Source organism: Gasterosteus aculeatus, chromosome 17, assembly GCF_964276395.1.
Source record: "Gasterosteus aculeatus chromosome 17, fGasAcu3.hap1.1, whole genome shotgun sequence".
NCBI lineage: Eukaryota > Metazoa > Chordata > Actinopteri > Perciformes > Gasterosteidae > Gasterosteus > Gasterosteus aculeatus.
In genome coordinates this window covers 7,301,811-7,324,864 of record NC_135705.1, presented here as the reverse complement: position 1 = coordinate 7,324,864, position 23,054 = coordinate 7,301,811, and the positions used below count along the sequence as shown (strand labels likewise).

Below are 23,054 nucleotides of genomic sequence, written 5' to 3'. Positions count from 1 at the left end.
ACAACACAGCAGCCATCGACTGGACAGGAAACATCTTCAACATTCGTTTCTTCATTGACCGACAAACCAAGTACAACCAGTTTGACTGGGAGACCTTCAGAAGGAACAGATTCAACAATGTCAACCTCAATACTCACCTCGAATGGAAGAATCAGCACTAACAGCAATGATCATTCTAAAACAACAATTGATCGTACCACAAATACAAAAATTTCACCTATCTCTTTATCAACCATGCCGGCTACTGAATTAACTCAAACAACAACTGAAGGAAAAACTGAAACGACATTTGCTATTCCCAGCACAACACAGCAGCCAACGACTGCAAAAGAAACATCTTCAACGTTTGTTTCTTCATTCACCGACGAACCGAGTACAACCAGTTTGACTGGGAGACCTTCAGAAGGAACAGATTCAACAATGTCAACCTCAATACTCACCTCGAATGGAAGAATCAGCACTACCAGCAATGATCTTTCTAAAACAACGATTGATCCTACTACAAAAACAAAGATCTCAACTATGTCTTCATCAACCATTTCGCCTACTGGATTAACTCAAACATCAACTCAAGACAAAACTGAAACGACATTTGCGGTTCCCAGCTCAACAAAGCAGCCATCAACTGGACAGGAAACATCTTCAACATTTGTTTCTTCATTGACCGACGAACCGAGTACAACCAGTTTGACTGGGAGACCTTCAGAAGGAACAGATTCAACAATGTCAACCTCAATACTCACCTCGAATGGAAGAATCAGCACTAACAGCAATGATCATTCTAAAACAACAATAGATCCTACCACAAAAACAAAGATTTCAACTATGTCTTCATCAACCATTTCGCCTACTGGATTATTTCAAACAACAACTGAAGGAAAAACTGAAACGACATTTGCTATTCCCAGCACAACACAGCAGCCAACGACTGCAAAAGAAACATCTTCAACATTTGTTTCTTCATTCACCGACGAACCGAGTACAACCAGTTTGCCTGGGAGACCTTCAGAAGGAACAGATTCAACAATGTCAACCTCAATACTCACCTCGAATGGAAGAATCAGCACTAACAGCAATGATCATTCTAAAACAACATATGATCGTACCACAAATACAAATATTTCACCTATCTCTTTATCAACCATGCCGTCTACTGGATTAACTCAAACAACAACTGAAGGAAAAACTGAAACGACATTTACTATTCCCAGCACAACACAGCAGCCATCGACTGGACAGGAAACATCTTCAACATTTGTTTCTTCATTGACCGACAAACCGAGTACAACCAGTTTGCCTGGGAGACCTTCAGAAGGAACAGATTCAACAATGTCAACCTCAATACTCACCTCGAATGGAAGAATCAGCACTAACAGCAATGATCATTCTAAAACAACAATTGATCGTACTAAAAACACAAATATTTCACCTATGATGTCTCTATCAACCATGCCGTCTACTGGATTAACTCAAACAACAACTGAAGGAAAAACTGAAACGACATTTACTATTCCCAGCACAACACAGCAGCCATCGACTGGACAGGAAACATCTTCAACATTTGTTTCTTCATTGACCGACGAACCGAGTACAACCAGTTTGACTGGGAGACCTTCAGAAGTAACAGATTCAACAATGTCAACCTCAATACTCACCTCGAATGGAAGAATCAGCACTACCAGCAATGATCATTCTAAAACAACAATAGATCCTACCACGAAAACAAAGATCTCAACTATGTCTTCATCAACCATTTCGTCTACTGGATTAACTCAAACATCAACTCAAGACAAAACTGAAACAACATTTGCGGTTCCCAGCACAACACAGCAGCCATCGACAGGACAGGAAACATCTTCAACATTCGTTTCTTCATTGACCGACAAACCGAGTACAACCAGTTTGCCTGGGAGACCTTCAGAAGGAACAGATTCAACAATGTCAACCTCAATACTCACCTCGAATGGAAGAATCAGCACTAACAGCAATGATCATTCTAAAACAACAATTGATTGTACCACAAACACAAATATTTCACCTATGATGTCTTTATCAACCATGCCGCCTACTGGATTAACTCAAACAACAACTGAAGGAAAAACTGAAACGACATTTGCTATTCCCAGCACAACACAGCAGCCAACGACTGCAAAAGAAACAGCTTCAACATTTGTTTCTTCATTCACCGACGAACCGAGTACAACCAGTTTGCCTGTGAGACCTTCAGAAGGAACAGATTCAACAATGTCAACCTCAATACTCACCTCGAATGGAAGAATCAGCACTACCAGCAATGATCATTCTAAAACAACAATTGATCGTACCACAAATACAAATATTTCACCTATCTCTTTATCAACCATGCCGGCTACTGAATTAACTCAAACATCAACTGAAGGCAAAACAGAAACGACATTTGCTGTACCCAGCACAACACAGCAGCCATCGACTGGACAGGAAACATCTTCAACATTCGTTTCTTCATTGACCGACGAACCGAGTACAACCATTTTGACTGGGAGACCTTCAGAAGGAACAGATTCAACAATGTCAACCTCAATACTCACCTCGAATGGAAGAATCAGCACTACCAGCAATGATCATTCTAAAACAACAATTGATCGTACCACAAACACAAATATTTCACCTATGATGTCTTTATCAACCATGCCGCCTACTGGATTAACTCAAACAACAACTGAAGGAAAAACTGAAACGACATTTGCTATTCCCAGCACAACACAGCAGCCAACGACTGCAAAAGAAACATCTTCAACATTTGTTTCTTCATTCACCGACGAACCGAGTACAACCAGTTTGCCTGTGAGCCCTTCAGAAGGAACAGATTCAACAATGTCAACCTCAATACTCACCTCGAATGGAAGAATCAGCACTACCAGCAATGATCATTCTAAAACAACGATTGATCCTACTACAAAAACAAAGACCTCAACTATGTCTTCATCAACCATTTCGCCTACTGGATTAACTCAAACATCAACTCAAGACAAAACTGAAACAACATTTGCGGTTCCCAGCACAACACAGCAGCCATCGACCGGACAGGAAACATCTTCAACATTCGTTTCTTCATTGACCGACAAACCAAGTACAACCAGTTTGACTGGGAGACCTTCAGAAGGAACAGATTCAACAATGTCAACCTCAATACTCACCTCGAATGGAAGAATCAGCACTACCAGCAATGATCATTCTAAAACAACAATTGATCGTACCACAAATACAAAGATCTCAACTATGTCTTCATCAACCATTTCGCCTACTGGATTAACTGAAACATCAACTCAAGACAAAACTGAAACGACATTTGCGGTTCCCAGCACAACACAGCAGCCATCGACAGGACAGGAAACATCTTCAAAATTCGTTTCTTCATTGACCGACAAACCGAGTACAACCAGTTTGCCTGGGAGACCTTCAGAAGGAACAGATTCAACAATGTCAACCTCAATACTCACCTCGAATGTAAGAATCAGCACTAACAGCAATGATCATTCTAAAACAACAATTTATCGTACCGCAAACACAAATATTTCACCTATGTCTTTATCAACCATGCCGCCTACTGTATTAACTCAAACAACAACTGAAGGAAAAACTGAAACGACATTTGCTATTCCCAGCACAACACAGCAGCCAACGACTGCAAAAGAAACATCTTCAACGTTTGTTTCTTCATTCACCGACGAACCGAGTACAACCAGTTTGACTGGGAGACCTTCAGAAGGAACAGATTCAACAATGTCAACCTCAATACTCACCTCGAATGGAAGAATCAGCACTACCAGCAATGATCATTCTAAAACAACAATTGATCGTACCACAAATACAAATATTTCACCTATCTCTTTATCAACCATGCCGTCTACTGGATTAACTCAAACATCAACTCAAGACAAAACTGAAACGACATTTGCGGTTCCCAGCTCAACAAAGCAGCCATCAACTGGACAGGAAACATCTTCAACATTTGTTTCTTCATTGACCGACGAACCGAGTACAACCATTTTGACTGGGAGACCTTCAGAAGGAACAGATTCAACAATGTCAACCTCAATACTCACCTCGAATGGAAGAATCAGCACTAACAGCAATGATCATTCTAAAACAACAATAGATCCTACCACAAAAACAAAGATTTCAACTATGTCTTCATCAACCATTTCGCCTACTGGATTAACTCAAACATCAACTCAAGACAAAACTGAAACGACATTTGCGGTTCCCAGCACAACACAGCAGCCATCGACAGGACAGGAAACATCTTCAACATTCGTTTCTTCATTGACCGACAAACCAAGTACAACCAGTTTGACTGGGAGACCTTCAGAAGGAACAGATTCAACAATGTCAACCTCAATACTCACCTCGAATGGAAGAATCAGCACTACCAGCAATGATCATTCTAAAACAACAATTGATCGTACCACAAATACAAATATTTCACCTATCTCTATATCAACCATGCCGTCTACTGGATTAACTCAAACATCAACTCAAGACAAAACTGAAACGACATTTGCGGTTCCCAGCTCAACAAAGCAGCCATCAACTGGACAGGAAACATCTTCAACATTTGTTTCTTCATTGACCGACGAACCGAGTACAACCATTTTGACTGGGAGACCTTCAGAAGGAACAGATTCAACAATGTCAACCTCAATACTCACCTCGAATGGAAGAATCAGCACTACCAGCAATGATCATTCTAAAACAACGATTGATCCTACTACAAAAACAAAGATCTCAACTATGTCTTCATCAACCATTTCGCCTACTGGATTAACTCAAAAATCAACTCAAGACAAAACTGAAACAACATTTGCGGTTCCCAGCACAACACAGCAGCCATCGACAGGACAGGAAACTTCTTCAACATTTGTTTCTTCATTGACCGACAAACCGAGTACAACCAGTTTGCCTGGGAGACCTTCAGAAGGAACAGATTCAACAATGTCAACCTCAATACTTACCTCGAATGGAAGAATCAGCACTAACAGCAATGATCATTCTAAAACAACAATTGATCGTACCACAAATACAAAGATCTCAACTATGTCTTCATCAACCATTTCGCGTACTGGATTAACTGAAACATCAACTCAAGACAAAACTGAAACGACATTTGCTATTCCCAGCACAACACAGCAGCCAATGACTGCAAAAGAAACATCTTCAACATTTGTTTCTTCATTGACCGACGAACCGAGTACAACCAGTTTGCCTGGGAGACCTTCAGAAGGAACAGCTTCAACAATGTCAACCTCAATACTCACCTCGAATGGAAGAATCAGCACTACCAGCAATGATCATTCTAAAACAACAATTGATCGTACCACAAATACAAATATTTCACCTATCTCTTTATCAACCATGCCGGCTACTGAATTAACTCAAACATCAACTGAAGGCAAAACAGAAACGAAATTTGCTGTACCCAGCACAACACAGCAGCCATCGACTGGACAGGAAACATCTTCAACATTCGTTTCTTCATTGACCGACAAACCAAGTACAACCAGTTTGCCTGGGAGACCTTCAGAAGGAACAGATTCAACAATGTCAACCTCAATACTCACCTCGAATGGAAGAATTAGCACTAACAGCAATGATCATTCTAAAACAACAATTGATCGTACTACAAATACAAATATTTCACCTATGTCTTTATCAACCATGCCGCCTACTGGATTATTTCAAACAACAACTGAAGGAAAAACTGAAACGACATTTGCTATTCCCAGCACAATACAGCAGCCAACGACTGCAAAAGAAACATCTTCAACATTTGTTTCTTCATTCACCGACGAACCGAGTACAACCAGTTTGCCTGTGAGACCTTCAGAAGGAACAGATTCAACAATGTCAACCTCAATACTCACCTCGAATGGAAGAATCAGCACTACCAGCAATGATCATTCTAAAACAACGATTGATCCTACTACAAAAACAAAGATCTCAACTATGTCTTCATCAACCATTTCGCCTACTGGATTAACTCAAACATCAACTCAAGACAAAACTGAAACAACATTTGCGGTTCCCAGCTCAACAAAGCAGCCATCGACAGGACAGGAAACATCTTCAACATTCGTTTCTTCATTGACCGACAAACCAAGTACAACCAGTTTGCCTGGTAGACCTTCAGAAGGAACAGATTCAACAATGTCAACCTCAATACTTACCTCGAATGGAAGAATCAGCACTAACAGCAATGATCATTCTAAAACAACAATTGATCGTACCACAAATACAAAGATCTCAACTATGTCTTCATCAACCATTTCGCCTACTGGATTAACTGAAACATCAACTCAAGACAAAACTGAAACGACATTTGCGGTTCCCAGCACAACACAGCAGCCATCGACAGGACAGGAAACATCTTCAAAATTCGTTTCTTCATTGACCGACAAACCGAGTACAACCAGTTTGCCTGGGAGACCTTCAGAAGGAACAGATTCAACAATGTCAACCTCAATACTCACCTCGAATGTAAGAATCAGCACTAACAGCAATGATCATTCTAAAACAACAATTGATCGTACCGCAAACACAAATATTTCACCTATGTCTTTATCAACCATGCCGCCTACTGGATTAACTCAAACAACAACTGAAGGAAAAACTGAAACAACGTTTGCTATTCCCAGCACAACACAGCAGCCAACGACTGCAAAAGAAACATCTTCAACGTTTGTTTCTTCATTCACCGACGAACCGAGTACAACCAGTTTGACTGGGAGACCTTCAGAAGGAACAGATTCAACAATGTCAACCTCAATACTCACCTCGAATGGAAGAATCAGCACTACCAGCAATGATCATTCTAAAACAACAATTGATCGTACCACAGATACAAATATTTCACCTATCTCTTTATCAACCATGCCGTCTACTGGATTATTTCAAACAACAACTGAAGGAAAAACTGAAACGATATTTGCTATTCCCAGCACAACACAGCAGCCAACGACTGCAAAAGAAACATCTTCAACATTTGTTTCTTCATTCACCGACGAACCGAGTACAACTAGTTTGCCTGGGAGACCTTCAGAAGGAACAGCTTCAACAATGTCAACCTCAATACTCACCTCGAATGGAAGAATCAGCACTAACAGCAATGATCATTCTAAAACAACAATAGATCCTACCACAATTACAAATATTTCAACTATGTCTTCATCAACCATGCCGGCTACTTATTTAACTCAAACATCAACTGAAGGCAAAACAGAAACGACATTTGCTGTTCCCAGCACAATACAGCAGCCATCGACTGGAGAGGAAACATCTTCAACATTTGTTTCTTCATTGACCGACGAACCGAGTACAACCAGTTTGCCTGGGAGACCTTCAGAAGGAACAGCTTCAACAATGTCAACCTCAATACTCACCTCGAATGGAAGAATCAGCACTAAAAGCAATGATCATTCTAAAACAACAATAGATCCTACCACAAATACAAAGATCTCAACTATGTCTTCATCAACTATTTCGCCTACTGGATTAACTCAAACATCAACTCAAGACAAAACTGAAACGACATTTGCGGTTCCCAGCACAACACAGCAGCCATCGACAGGACAGGAAACATCTTCAGCATTCGTTTCTTCATTGACCGACAAACCGAGTACAACCAGTTTGCCTGGGAGACCTTCAGAAGGAACAGATTCAACAATGTCAACCTCAATACTCACCTCGAATGGAAGAATAGGAACTAACAGCAATGATCATTCTAAAACAACAATTGATCATACCACAAATACAAATATTTCACCTATGTCTTTATCAACCATGCCGCCTACTGGATTAACTCAAACAACAACTGAAGGAAAAACTGAAACGACATTTGCTATTCCCAGCACAACACAGCAGCCATCGACTGGACAGGAAACATCTTCAACATTCGTTTCTTCATTGACCGACAAACCAAGTACAACCAGTTTGACTGGGAGACCTTTAGAAGGAACAGATTCAACAATGTCAACCTCAATACTCACCTCGAATGGAAGAATCAGCACTAACAGCAATGATCATTCTAAAACAACAATTGATCGTACCACAAATACAAATATTTCACCTATCTCTTTATCAACCATGCCGGCTACTGAATTAACTCAAACATCAACTGAAGGAAAAACAGAAACGACATTTGCTATTCCCAGCACAACACAGCAGCCAACGACTGCAAAAGAAACATCTTCAACATTTGTTTCTTCATTCACCGACGAACCGAGTACAACTAGTTTGCCTGGGAGACCTTCAGAAGGAACAGCTTCAACAATGTCAACCTCAATACTCACCTCGAATGGAAGAATCAGCACTAACAGCAATGATCATTCTAAAACAACAATAGATCCTACCACAATTACAAATATTTCAACTATGTCTTTATCAACCATGCCGGCTACTTATTTAACTCAAACATCAACTGAAGGCAAAACAGAAACGACATTTGCTGTACCCAGCACAACACAGCAGCCATCGACTGGACAGGAAACATCTTCAACATTCGTTTCTTCATTGACCGACAAACCAAGTACAACCAGTTTGACTGGGAGACCTTCAGAAGGAACAGATTCAACAATGTCAACCTCAATACTCACCTCGAATGGAAGAATCAGCACTAACAGCAATGATCATTCTAAAACAACAATTGATCGTACCACAAATACAAAAATTTCACCTATCTCTTTATCAACCATGCCGGCTACTGAATTAACTCAAACAACAACTGAAGGAAAAACTGAAACGACATTTGCTATTCCCAGCACAACACAGCAGCCAACGACTGCAAAAGAAACATCTTCAACGTTTGTTTCTTCATTCACCGACGAACCGAGTACAACCAGTTTGACTGGGAGACCTTCAGAAGGAACAGATTCAACAATGTCAACCTCAATACTCACCTCGAATGGAAGAATCAGCACTACCAGCAATGATCTTTCTAAAACAACGATTGATCCTACTACAAAAACAAAGATCTCAACTATGTCTTCATCAACCATTTCGCCTACTGGATTAACTCAAACATCAACTCAAGACAAAACTGAAACGACATTTGCGGTTCCCAGCTCAACAAAGCAGCCATCAACTGGACAGGAAACATCTTCAACATTTGTTTCTTCATTGACCGACGAACCGAGTACAACCAGTTTGACTGGGAGACCTTCAGAAGGAACAGATTCAACAATGTCAACCTCAATACTCACCTCGAATGGAAGAATCAGCACTAACAGCAATGATCATTCTAAAACAACAATAGATCCTACCACAAAAACAAAGATTTCAACTATGTCTTCATCAACCATTTCGCCTACTGGATTATTTCAAACAACAACTGAAGGAAAAACTGAAACGACATTTGCTATTCCCAGCACAACACAGCAGCCAACGACTGCAAAAGAAACATCTTCAACATTTGTTTCTTCATTCACCGACGAACCGAGTACAACCAGTTTGCCTGGGAGACCTTCAGAAGGAACAGATTCAACAATGTCAACCTCAATACTCACCTCGAATGGAAGAATCAGCACTAACAGCAATGATCATTCTAAAACAACATATGATCGTACCACAAATACAAATATTTCACCTATCTCTTTATCAACCATGCCGTCTACTGGATTAACTCAAACAACAACTGAAGGAAAAACTGAAACGACATTTACTATTCCCAGCACAACACAGCAGCCATCGACTGGACAGGAAACATCTTCAACATTTGTTTCTTCATTGACCGACAAACCGAGTACAACCAGTTTGCCTGGGAGACCTTCAGAAGGAACAGATTCAACAATGTCAACCTCAATACTCACCTCGAATGGAAGAATCAGCACTAACAGCAATGATCATTCTAAAACAACAATTGATCGTACTAAAAACACAAATATTTCACCTATGATGTCTCTATCAACCATGCCGTCTACTGGATTAACTCAAACAACAACTGAAGGAAAAACTGAAACGACATTTACTATTCCCAGCACAACACAGCAGCCATCGACTGGACAGGAAACATCTTCAACATTTGTTTCTTCATTGACCGACGAACCGAGTACAACCAGTTTGACTGGGAGACCTTCAGAAGTAACAGATTCAACAATGTCAACCTCAATACTCACCTCGAATGGAAGAATCAGCACTACCAGCAATGATCATTCTAAAACAACAATAGATCCTACCACGAAAACAAAGATCTCAACTATGTCTTCATCAACCATTTCGCCTACTGGATTAACTCAAACATCAACTCAAGACAAAACTGAAACAACATTTGCGGTTCCCAGCACAACACAGCAGCCATCGACAGGACAGGAAACATCTTCAACATTCGTTTCTTCATTGACCGACAAACCGAGTACAACCAGTTTGCCTGGGAGACCTTCAGAAGGAACAGATTCAACAATGTCAACCTCAATACTCACCTCGAATGGAAGAATCAGCACTAACAGCAATGATCATTCTAAAACAACAATTGATCGTACCACAAACACAAATATTTCACCTATGATGTCTTTATCAACCATGCCGCCTACTGGATTAACTCAAACAACAACTGAAGGAAAAACTGAAACGACATTTGCTATTCCCAGCACAACACAGCAGCCAACGACTGCAAAAGAAACATCTTCAACATTTGTTTCTTCATTCACCGACGAACCGAGTACAACCAGTTTGCCTGTGAGCCCTTCAGAAGGAACAGATTCAACAATGTCAACCTCAATACTCACCTCGAATGGAAGAATCAGCACTACCAGCAATGATCATTCTAAAACAACAATTGATCGTACCACAAATACAAATATTTCACCTATCTCTTTATCAACCATGCCGGCTACTGAATTAACTCAAACATCAACTGAAGGCAAAACAGAAACGGCATTTGCTGTACCCAGCACAACACAGCAGCCATCGACTGGACAGGAAACATCTTCAACATTCGTTTCTTCATTGACCGACAAACCAAGTACAACCAGTTTGACTGGGAGACCTTCAGAAGGAACAGATTCAACAATGTCAACCTCAATACTCACCTCGAATGGAAGAATCAGCACTACCAGCAATGATCATTCTAAAACAAAGATTGATCCTATTACAAAAACAAAGATCTCAACTATGTCTTCATCAACCATTTCGCCTACTGGATTAACTCAAACATCAACTCAAGACAAAACTGAAACAACATTTGCGGTTCCCAGCACAACACAGCAGCCATCGACAGGACAGGAAACTTCTTCAACATTCGTTTCTTCATTGACCGACAAACCGAGTACAACCAGTTTGCCTGGGAAACCTTCAGAAGGAACAGATTCAACAATGTCAACCTCAATACTTACCTCCAATGGAAGAATCAGCACTAACAGCAATGATCATTCTAAAACAACAATTGATCGTACCACAAATACAAAGATCTCAACTATGTCTTCATCAACCATTTCGCCTACTGGATTAACTCAAACATCAACTCAAGACAAAACTGAAACAACATTTGCGGTTCCCAGCACAACACAGCAGCCATCGACAGGACAGGAAACTTCTTCAACATTCGTTTCTTCATTGACCGACAAACCGAGTACAACCAGTTTGCCTGGGAGACCTTCAGAAGGAACAGATTCAACAATGTCAACCTCAATACTTACCTCGAATGGAAGAATCAGCACTAACAGCAATGATCATTCTAAAACAACAATTGATCGTACCACAAATACAAAGATCTCAACTATGTCTTCATCAACCATTTTGCCTACTGGATTAACTGAAATATCAACTCAAGAAAAAACTGAAACGACATTTGCTATTCCCAGCACAACACAGCAGCCAACGACTGCAAAAGAAACATCTTCAACATTTGTTTCTTCATTCACCGACGAACCGAGTACAACCAGTTTGCCTGTGAGACCTTCAGAAGGAACAGATTCAACAATGTCAACCTCAATACTCACCTCGAATGGAAGAATCAGCACTACCAGCAATGATCATTCTAAAACAACAATTGATCGTACCACAAATACAAATATTTCACCTATCTCTTTATCAACCATGCCGGCTACTGAATTAACTCAAACAACAACTGAAGGCAAAACAGAAACGACATTTGCTGTACCCAGCACAACACAGCAGCCATCGACTGGACAGGAAACATCTTCAACATTCGTTTCTTCATTGACCGACAAACCAAGTACAACCAGTTTGACTGGGAGACCTTCAGAAGGAACAGATTCAACAATGTCAACCTCAATACTCACCTCGAATGGAAGAATCAGCACTACCAGCAATGATCATTCTAAAACAACGATTGATCCTACTACAAAAACAAAGATCTCAACTATGTCTTCATCAACCATTTCGCCTACTGGATTAACTCAAACATCAACTCAAGACAAAACTGAAACGACATTTGCGGTTCCCAGCACAACACAGCAGCCATCGACAGGACAGGAAACATCTTCAACATTCGTTTCTTCATTGACCGACAAACCGAGTACAACCAGTTTGCCTGGGAAACCTTCAGAAGGAACAGATTCAACAATGTCAACCTCAATACTCACCTCGAATGGAAGAATCAGCACTAACAGCAATGATCATTCTAGAACAACAATTGATCGTACCACAAATACAAATATTTCACCTATCTCTTTATCAACCATGCCGTCTACTGGATTAACTCAAACAACAACTGAAGGAAAAACTGAAACGACATTTGCTATTCCCAGCACAACACAGCAGCCAACGACTGCAAAAGAAACATCTTCAACATTTGTTTCTTCATTCACCGACGAACCGAGTACAACCAGTTTGCCTGTGAGCCCTTCAGAAGGAACAGATTCAACAATGTCAACCTCAATACTCACCTCGAATGGAAGAATCAGCACTACCAGCAATGATCATTCTAAAACAACAATTGATCGTACCACAAATACAAATATTTCACCTATCTCTTTATCAACCATGCCGGCTACTGAATTAACTCAAACATCAACTGAAGGCAAAACAGAAACGGCATTTGCTGTACCCAGCACAACACAGCAGCCATCGACTGGACAGGAAACATCTTCAACATTCGTTTCTTCATTGACCGACAAACCAAGTACAACCAGTTTGACTGGGAGACCTTCAGAAGGAGCAGATTCAACAATGTCAACCTCAATACTCACCTCGAATGGAAGAATCAGCACTACCAGCAATGATCATTCTAAAACAACGATTGATCCTATTACAAAAACAAAGATCTCAACTATGTCTTCATCAACCATTTCGCCTACTGGATTAACTCAAACATCAACTCAAGACAAAACTGAAACAACATTTGCGGTTCCCAGCACAACACAGCAGCCATCGACAGGACAGGAAACTTCTTCAACATTCGTTTCTTCATTGACCGACAAACCGAGTACAACCAGTTTGCCTGGGAAACCTTCAGAAGGAACAGATTCAACAATGTCAACCTCAATACTTACCTCCAATGGAAGAATCAGCACTAACAGCAATGATCATTCTAAAACAACAATTGATCGTACCACAAATACAAAGATCTCAACTATGTCTTCATCAACCATTTCGCCTACTGGATTAACTCAAACATCAACTCAAGACAAAACTGAAACAACATTTGCGGTTCCCAGCACAACACAGCAGCCATCGACAGGACAGGAAACTTCTTCAACATTCGTTTCTTCATTGACCGACAAACCGAGTACAACCAGTTTGCCTGGGAGACCTTCAGAAGGAACAGATTCAACAATGTCAACCTCAATACTTACCTCGAATGGAAGAATCAGCACTAACAGCAATGATCATTCTAAAACAACAATTGATCGTACCACAAATACAAAGATCTCAACTATGTCTTCATCAACCATTTTGCCTACTGGATTAACTGAAATATCAACTCAAGAAAAAACTGAAACGACATTTGCTATTCCCAGCACAACACAGCAGCCAACGACTGCAAAAGAAACATCTTCAACATTTGTTTCTTCATTCACCGACGAACCGAGTACAACCAGTTTGCCTGTGAGACCTTCAGAAGGAACAGATTCAACAATGTCAACCTCAATACTCACCTCGAATGGAAGAATCAGCACTACCAGCAATGATCATTCTAAAACAACAATTGATCGTACCACAAATACAAATATTTCACCTATCTCTTTATCAACCATGCCGGCTACTGAATTAACTCAAACATCAACTGAAGGCAAAACAGAAACGGCATTTGCTGTACCCAGCACAACACAGCAGCCATCGACTGGACAGGAAACATCTTCAACATTCGTTTCTTCATTGACCGACAAACCAAGTACAACCAGTTTGACTGGGAGACCTTCAGAAGGAGCAGATTCAACAATGTCAACCTCACTACTCACCTCGAATGGAAGAATCAGCACTACCAGCAATGATCATTCTAAAACAACGATTGATCCTATTACAAAAACAAAGATCTCAACTATGTCTTCATCAACCATTTCGCCTACTGGATTAACTCAAACATCAACTCAAGACAAAACTGAAACAACATTTGCGGTTCCCAGCACAACACAGCAGCCATCGACAGGACAGGAAACTTCTTCAACATTCGTTTCTTCATTGACCGACAAACCGAGTACAACCAGTTTGCCTGGGAAACCTTCAGAAGGAACAGATTCAACAATGTCAACCTCAATACTTACCTCCAATGGAAGAATCAGCACTAACAGCAATGATCATTCTAAAACAACAATTGATCGTACCACAAATACAAAGATCTCAACTATGTCTTCATCAACCATTTCGCCTACTGGATTAACTCAAACATCAACTCAAGACAAAACTGAAACAACATTTGCGGTTCCCAGCACAACACAGCAGCCATCGACAGGACAGGAAACTTCTTCAACATTCGTTTCTTCATTGACCGACAAACCGAGTACAACCAGTTTGCCTGGGAGACCTTCAGAAGGAACATATTCAACAATGTCAACCTCAATACTTACCTCGAATGGAAGAATCAGCACTAACAGCAATGATCATTCTAAAACAACAATTGATCGTACCACAAATACAAAGATCTCAACTATGTCTTCATCAACCATTTTGCCTACTGGATTAACTGAAATATCAACTCAAGAAAAAACTGAAACGACATTTGCTATTCCCAGCACAACACAGCAGCCAACGACTGCAAAAGAAACATCTTCAACATTTGTTTCTTCATTCACCGACGAACCGAGTACAACCAGTTTGCCTGTGAGACCTTCAGAAGGAACAGATTCAACAATGTCAACCTCAATACTCACCTCGAATGGAAGAATCAGCACTACCAGCAATGATCATTCTAAAACAACAATTGATCGTACCACAAATACAAATATTTCACCTATCTCTTTATCAACCATGCCGGCTACTGAATTAACTCAAACAACAACTGAAGGCAAAACAGAAACGACATTTGCTGTACCCAGCACAACACAGCAGCCATCGACTGGACAGGAAACATCTTCAACATTCGTTTCTTCATTGACCGACAAACCAAGTACAACCAGTTTGACTGGGAGACCTTCAGAAGGAACAGATTCAACAATGTCAACCTCAATACTCACCTCGAATGGAAGAATCAGCACTACCAGCAATGATCATTCTAAAACAACGATTGATCCTACTACAAAAACAAAGATCTCAACTATGTCTTCATCAACCATTTCGCCTACTGGATTAACTCAAACATCAACTCAAGACAAAACTGAAACGACATTTGCGGTTCCCAGCACAACACAGCAGCCATCGACAGGACAGGAAACATCTTCAACATTCTTTTCTTCATTGACCGACAAACCGAGTACAACCAGTTTGCCTGGGAAACCTTCAGAAGGAACAGATTCAACAATGTCAACCTCAATACTCACCTCGAATGTAAGAATCAGCACTAACAGCAATGATCATTCTAAAACAACAATTTATCGTACCGCAAACACAAATATTTCACCTATGTCTTTATCAACCATGCCGCCTACTGTATTAACTCAAACAACAACTGAAGGAAAAACTGAAACGACATTTGCTATTCCCAGCACAACACAGCAGCCAACGACTGCAAAAGAAACATCTTCAACGTTTGTTTCTTCATTCACCGACGAACCGAGTACAACCAGTTTGACTGGGAGACCTTCAGAAGGAACAGATTCAACAATGTCAACCTCAATACTCACCTCGAATGGAAGAATCAGCACTACCAGCAATGATCATTCTAAAACAACGATTGATCCTACTACAAAAACAAAGATCTCAACTATGTCTTCATCAACCATTTTGCCTACTGGATTAACTGAAATATCAACTCAAGACAAAACTGAAACGACATTTGCGGTTCCCAGCACAACACAGCAGCCATCGACAGGACAGGAAACATCTTCAACATTCGTTTCTTCATTGACCGACAAACCGAGTACAACCAGTTTGCCTGGGAAACCTTCAGAAGGAACAGATTCAACAATGTCAACCTCAATACTCACCTCGAATGGAAGAATCAGCACTAACAGCAATGATCATTCTAGAACAACAATTGATCGTACCACAAATACAAATATTTCACCTATCTCTTTATCAACCATGCCGTCTACTGGATTAACTCAAACAACAACTGAAGGAAAAACTGAAACGACATTTGCTATTCCCAGCACAACACAGCAGCCAACGACTGCAAAAGAAACATCTTCAACATTTGTTTCTTCATTCACCGACGAACCGAGTACAACCAGTTTGCCTGTGAGCCCTTCAGAAGGAACAGATTCAACAATGTCAACCTCAATACTCACCTCGAATGGAAGAATCAGCACTACCAGCAATGATCATTCTAAAACAACAATTGATCGTACCACAAATACAAATATTTCACCTATCTCTTTATCAACCATGCCGGCTACTGAATTAACTCAAACATCAACTGAAGGCAAAACAGAAACGGCATTTGCTGTACCCAGCACAACACAGCAGCCATCGACTGGACAGGAAACATCTTCAACATTCGTTTCTTCATTGACCGACAAACCAAGTACAACCAGTTTGACTGGGAGACCTTCAGAAGGAGCAGATTCAACAATGTCAACCTCAATACTCACCTCGAATGGAAGAATCAGCACTACCAGCAATGATCATTCTAAAACAACGATTGATCCTATTACAAAAACAAAGATCTCAACTATGTCTTCATCAACCATTTCGCCTACTGGATTAACTCAAACATCAACTCAAGACAGAACTGAAACAACATTTGCGGTTCCCAGCACAACACAGCAGCCATCGACAGGACAGGAAACTTCTTCAACATTCGTTTCTTCATTGACCGACAAACCGAGTACAACCAGTTTGCCTGGGAAACCTTCAGAAGGAACAGATTCAACAATGTCAACCTCAATACTTACCTCCAATGGAAGAATCAGCACTAACAGCAATGATCATTCTAAAACAACAATTGATCGTACCACAAATACAAAGATCTCAACTATGTCTTCATCAACCATTTCGCCTACTGGATTAACTCAAACATCAACTCAAGACAAAACTGAAACAACATTTGCGGTTCCCAGCACAACACAGCAGCCATCGACAGGACAGGAAACTTCTTCAACATTCGTTTCTTCATTGACCGACAAACCGAGTACAACCAGTTTGCCTGGGAGACCTTCAGAAGGAACAGATTCAACAATGTCAACCTCAATACTTACCTCGAATGGAAGAATCAGCACTAACAGCAATGATCATTCTAAAACAACAATTGATCGTACCACAAATACAAAGATCTCAACTATGTCTTCATCAACCATTTTGCCTACTGGATTAACTGAAATATCAACTCAAGAAAAAACTGAAACGACATTTGCTATTCCCAGCACAACACAGCAGCCAACGACTGCAAAAGAAACATCTTCAACATTTGTTTCTTCATTCACCGACGAACCGAGTACAACCAGTTTGCCTGTGAGACCTTCAGAAGGAACAGATTCAACAATGTCAACCTCAATACTCACCTCGAATGGAAGAATCAGCACTACCAGCAATGATCATTCTAAAACAACAATTGATCGTACCACAAATACAAATATTTCACCTATCTCTTTATCAACCATGCCGGCTACTGAATTAACTCAAACATCAACTGAAGGCAAAACAGAAACGGCATTTGCTGTACCCAGCACAACACAGCAGCCATCGACTGGACAGGAAACATCTTCAACATTCGTTTCTTCATTGACCGACAAACCAAGTACAACCAGTTTGACTGGGAGACCTTCAGAAGGAGCAGATTCAACAATGTCAACCTCACTACTCACCTCGAATGGAAGAATCAGCACTACCAGCAATGATCATTCTAAAACAACGATTGATCCTATTACAAAAACAAAGATCTCAACTATGTCTTCATCAACCATTTCGCCTACTGGATTAACTCAAACATCAACTCAAGACAAAACTGAAACAACATTTGCGGTTCCCAGCACAACACAGCAGCCATCGACAGGACAGGAAACTTCTTCAACATTCGTTTCTTCATTGACCGACAAACCGAGTACAACCAGTTTGCCTGGGAAACCTTCAGAAGGAACAGATTCAACAATGTCAACCTCAATACTTACCTCCAATGGAAGAATCAGCACTAACAGCAATGATCATTCTAAAACAACAATTGATCGTACCACAAATACAAAGATCTCAACTATGTCTTCATCAACCATGCCGCCTACTGTATTAACTCAAACAACAACTGAAGGAAAAACTGAAACGACATTTGCTATTCCCAGCACAACACAGCAGCCAACGACTGCAAAAGAAACATCTTCAACATTTGTTTCTTCATTGACCGACGAACCGAGTACAACCAGTTTGACTGGGAGACCTTCAGAAGGAACAGATTCAACAATGTCAACCTCAATACTCACCTCGAATGGAAGAATCAGCACTACCAGCTATGATCATTCTAAAACAACAATTGATCGTACCACAAATACAAATATTTCACCTATCTCTTTATCAACCATGCCGGCTACTGAATTAACTCAAACATCAACTGAAGGCAAAACAGAAACGACATTTGCTGTACCCAGCACAACACAGCAGCCATCGACTGGACAGGAAACATCTTCAACATTCGTTTCTTCATTGACCGACAAACCAAGTACAACCAGTTTGCCTGGGAGACCTTCAGAAGGAACAGATTCAACAATGTCAACCTCAATACTCACCTCGAATGGAAGAATCAGCACTAACAGCAATGATCATTCTAAAACAACAATTGATCGTACTACAAATACAAATATTTCACCTATGTCTTTATCAACCATGCCGCCTACTGGATTATTTCAAACAACAACTGAAGGAAAAACTGAAACGACATTTGCTATTCCCAGCACAACACAGCAGCCAATGACTGCAAAAGAAACATCTTCAACATTTGTTTCTTCATTGACCGACGAACCGAGTACAACCAGTTTGACTGGGAGACCTTCAGAAGGAACAGATTCAACAATGTCAACCTCAATACTCACCTCGAATGGAAGAATCAGCACTACCAGCTATGATCATTCTAAAACAACAATTGATCGTACCACAAATACAAATATTTCACCTATCTCTTTATCAACCATGCCGGCTACTGAATTAACTCAAACATCAACTGAAGGCAAAACAGAAACGACATTTGCTGTACCCAGCACAACACAGCAGCCATCGACTGGACAGGAAACATCTTCAACATTCGTTTCTTCATTGACCGACAAACCAAGTACAACCAGTTTGCCTGGGAGACCTTCAGAAGGAACAGATTCAACAATGTCAACCTCAATACTCACCTCGAATGGAAGAATCAGCACTAACAGCAATGATCATTCTAAAACAACAATTGATCGTACTACAAATACAAATATTTCACCTATGTCTTTATCAACCATGCCGCCTACTGGATTATTTCAAACAACAACTGAAGGAAAAACTGAAACGACATTTGCTATTCCCAGCACAACACAGCAGCCAACGACTGCAAAAGAAACATCTTCAACATTTGTTTCTTCATTCACCGACGAACCGAGTACAACCAGTTTGCCTGTGAGACCTTCAGAAGGAACAGATTCAACAATGTCAACCTCAATACTCACCTCGAATGGAAGAATCAGCACCACCAGCAATGATCATTCTAAAACAACAATTGATCGTACCACAAATACAAATATTTCACCTATCTCTTTATCAACCATGCCGGCTACTGAATTAACTCAAACATCAACTGAAGGCAAAACAGAAACGACATTTGCTGTACCCAGCACAACACAGCAGCCATCGACTGGACAGGAAACATCTTCAACATTCGTTTCTTCATTGACCGACAAACCAAGTACAACCAGTTTGACTGGGAGACCTTCAGAAGGAACAGATTCAACAATGTCAACCTCAATACTCACCTCGAATGGAAGAATCAGCACTACCAGCAATGATCATTCTAGAACAACGATTGATCCTACTACAAAAACAAAGATCTCAACTATGTCTTCATCAACCATTTCGCCTACTGGATTAACTCAAACATCAACTCAAGACAAAACTGAAACAACATTTGCGGTTCCCAGCACAACACAGCAGCCATCGACAGGACAGGAAACATCTTCAACATTCGTTTCTTCATTGACCGACAAACCAAGTACAACCAGTTTGACTGGGAGACCTTCAGAAGGAACAGATTCAACAATGTCAACCTCAATACTCACCTCGAATGGAAGAATCAGCACTACCAGCAATGATCATTCTAAAACAACAATTGATCGTACCACAAATACAAAGATCTCAACTATGTCTTCATCAACCATTTCGCCTACTGGATTAACTGAAACATCAACTCAAGACAAAACTGAAACGACATTTGTTGTTCCCAGCACAACACAGCAGCCATCGACAGGACAGGAAACATCTTCAACATTCGTTTCTTCATTGACCAACAAACCAAGTACAACCAGTTTGACTGGGAGACCTTCAGAAGGAACAGATTCAACAATGTCAACCTCAATACTCACCTCGAATGGAAGAATCAGCACTACCAGCAATGATCATTCTAAAACAACAATTGATCGTACCACAAATACAAATATTTCACCTATCTCTTTATCAACCATGCCGGCTACTGAATTAACTCAAACATAAACAGAAGGCAAAACAGAAACGACATTTGCTGTACCCAGCACAACACAGCAGCCATCGACTGGACAGGAAACATCTTCAACATTCGTTTCTTCATTGACCGACAAACCAAGTACAACCAGTTTGACTGGGAGACCTTCAGAAGGAACAGATTCAACAATGTCAACCTCAATACTCACCTCGAATGGAAGAATCAGCACTACCAGCAATGATCATTCTAAAACAACGATTGATCCTACTACAAAAACAAAGATCTCAACTATGTCTTCATCAACCATTTCGCCTACTGGATTAACTCAAACATCAACTCAAGACAAAACTGAAACAACATTTGCGGTTCCCAGCACAACACAGCAGCCATCGACAGGACAGGAAACTTCTTCAACATTCGTTTCTTCATTGACCGACAAACCGAGTACAACCAGTTTGCCTGGGAGACCTTCAGAAGGAACAGATTCAACAATGTCAACCTCAATACTTACCTCGAATGGAAGAATCAGCACTAACAGCAATGATCATTCTAAAACAACAATTGATCGTACCACAAATACAAAGATCTCACCTATGTCTTCATCAACCATTTCGCCTACTGGATTAACTGAAACATCAACTCAAGACAAAACTGAAACGACATTTGCTATTCCCAGCACAACACAGAAGCCAATGACTGCAAAAGAAACATCTTCAACATTTGTTTCTTCATTGACCGACGAACCGAGTACAACCAGTTTGCCTGGGAGACCTTCAGAAGGAACAGCTTCAACAATGTCAACCTCAATACTCACCTCGAATGGAAGAATCAGCACTACCAGCAATGATCATTCTAAAACAACAATTGATCGTACCACAAATACAAATATTTCACCTATCTCTTTATCAACCATGCCGGCTACTGAATTAACTCAAACATCAACTGAAGGCAAAACAGAAACGACATTTGCTGTACCCAGCACAACACAGCAGCCATCGACTGGACAGGAAACATCTTCAACATTCGTTTCTTCATTGACCGACAAACCAAGTACAACCAGTTTGCCTGGGAGACCTTCAGAAGGAACAGATTCAACAATGTCAACCTCAATACTCACCTCGAATGGAAGAATCAGCACTAACAGCAATGATCATTCTAAAACAACAATTGATCGTACTACAAATACAAATATTTCACCTATGTCTTTATCAACCATGCCGCCTACTGGACTATTTCAATCAACAACTGAAGGAAAAACTGAAACGACATTTGCTATTCCCAGCACAACACAGCAGCCAACGACTGCAAAAGAAACAGCTTCAACATTTGTTTCTTCATTCACCGACGAACCGAGTACAACCAGTTTGCCTGTGAGACCTTCAGAAGGAACAGATTCAACAATGTCAACCTCAATACTCACCTCGAATGGAAGAATCAGCACTACCAGCAATGATCATTCTAAAACAACAATTGATCGTACCACAAATACAAATATTTCACCTATCTCTTTATCAACCATGCCGGCTACTGAATTAACTCAAACATCAACTGAAGGCAAAACAGAAACGACATTTGCTGTACCCAGCACAACACAGCAGCCATCGACTGGACAGGAAACATCTTCAACATTCGTTTCTTCATTGACCGACAAACCAAGTACAACCAGTTTGACTGGGAGACCTTCAGAAGGAACAGATTCAACAATGTCAACCTCAATACTCACCTCGAATGGAAGAATCAGCACTACCAGCAATGATCATTCTAAAACAACAATTGATCGTACCACAAACACAAATATTTCACCTATGATGTCTTTATCAACCATGCCGCCTACTGGATTAACTCAAACAACAACTGAAGGAAAAACTGAAACGACATTTGCTATTCCCAGCACAACACA

The 23,054-nt window shown here is 40.5% G+C and overlaps 1 protein-coding gene across 1 annotated transcript in view; it reads left to right on the top strand.

The window, feature by feature from the left end:
• The window catches only part of LOC120835556 (uncharacterized), a 76,253-nt gene that overhangs the window by 33,727 nt on the left and 19,472 nt on the right, over window positions 1-23,054 (top strand). The gene's annotated exons all lie outside the window — the stretch shown is intronic.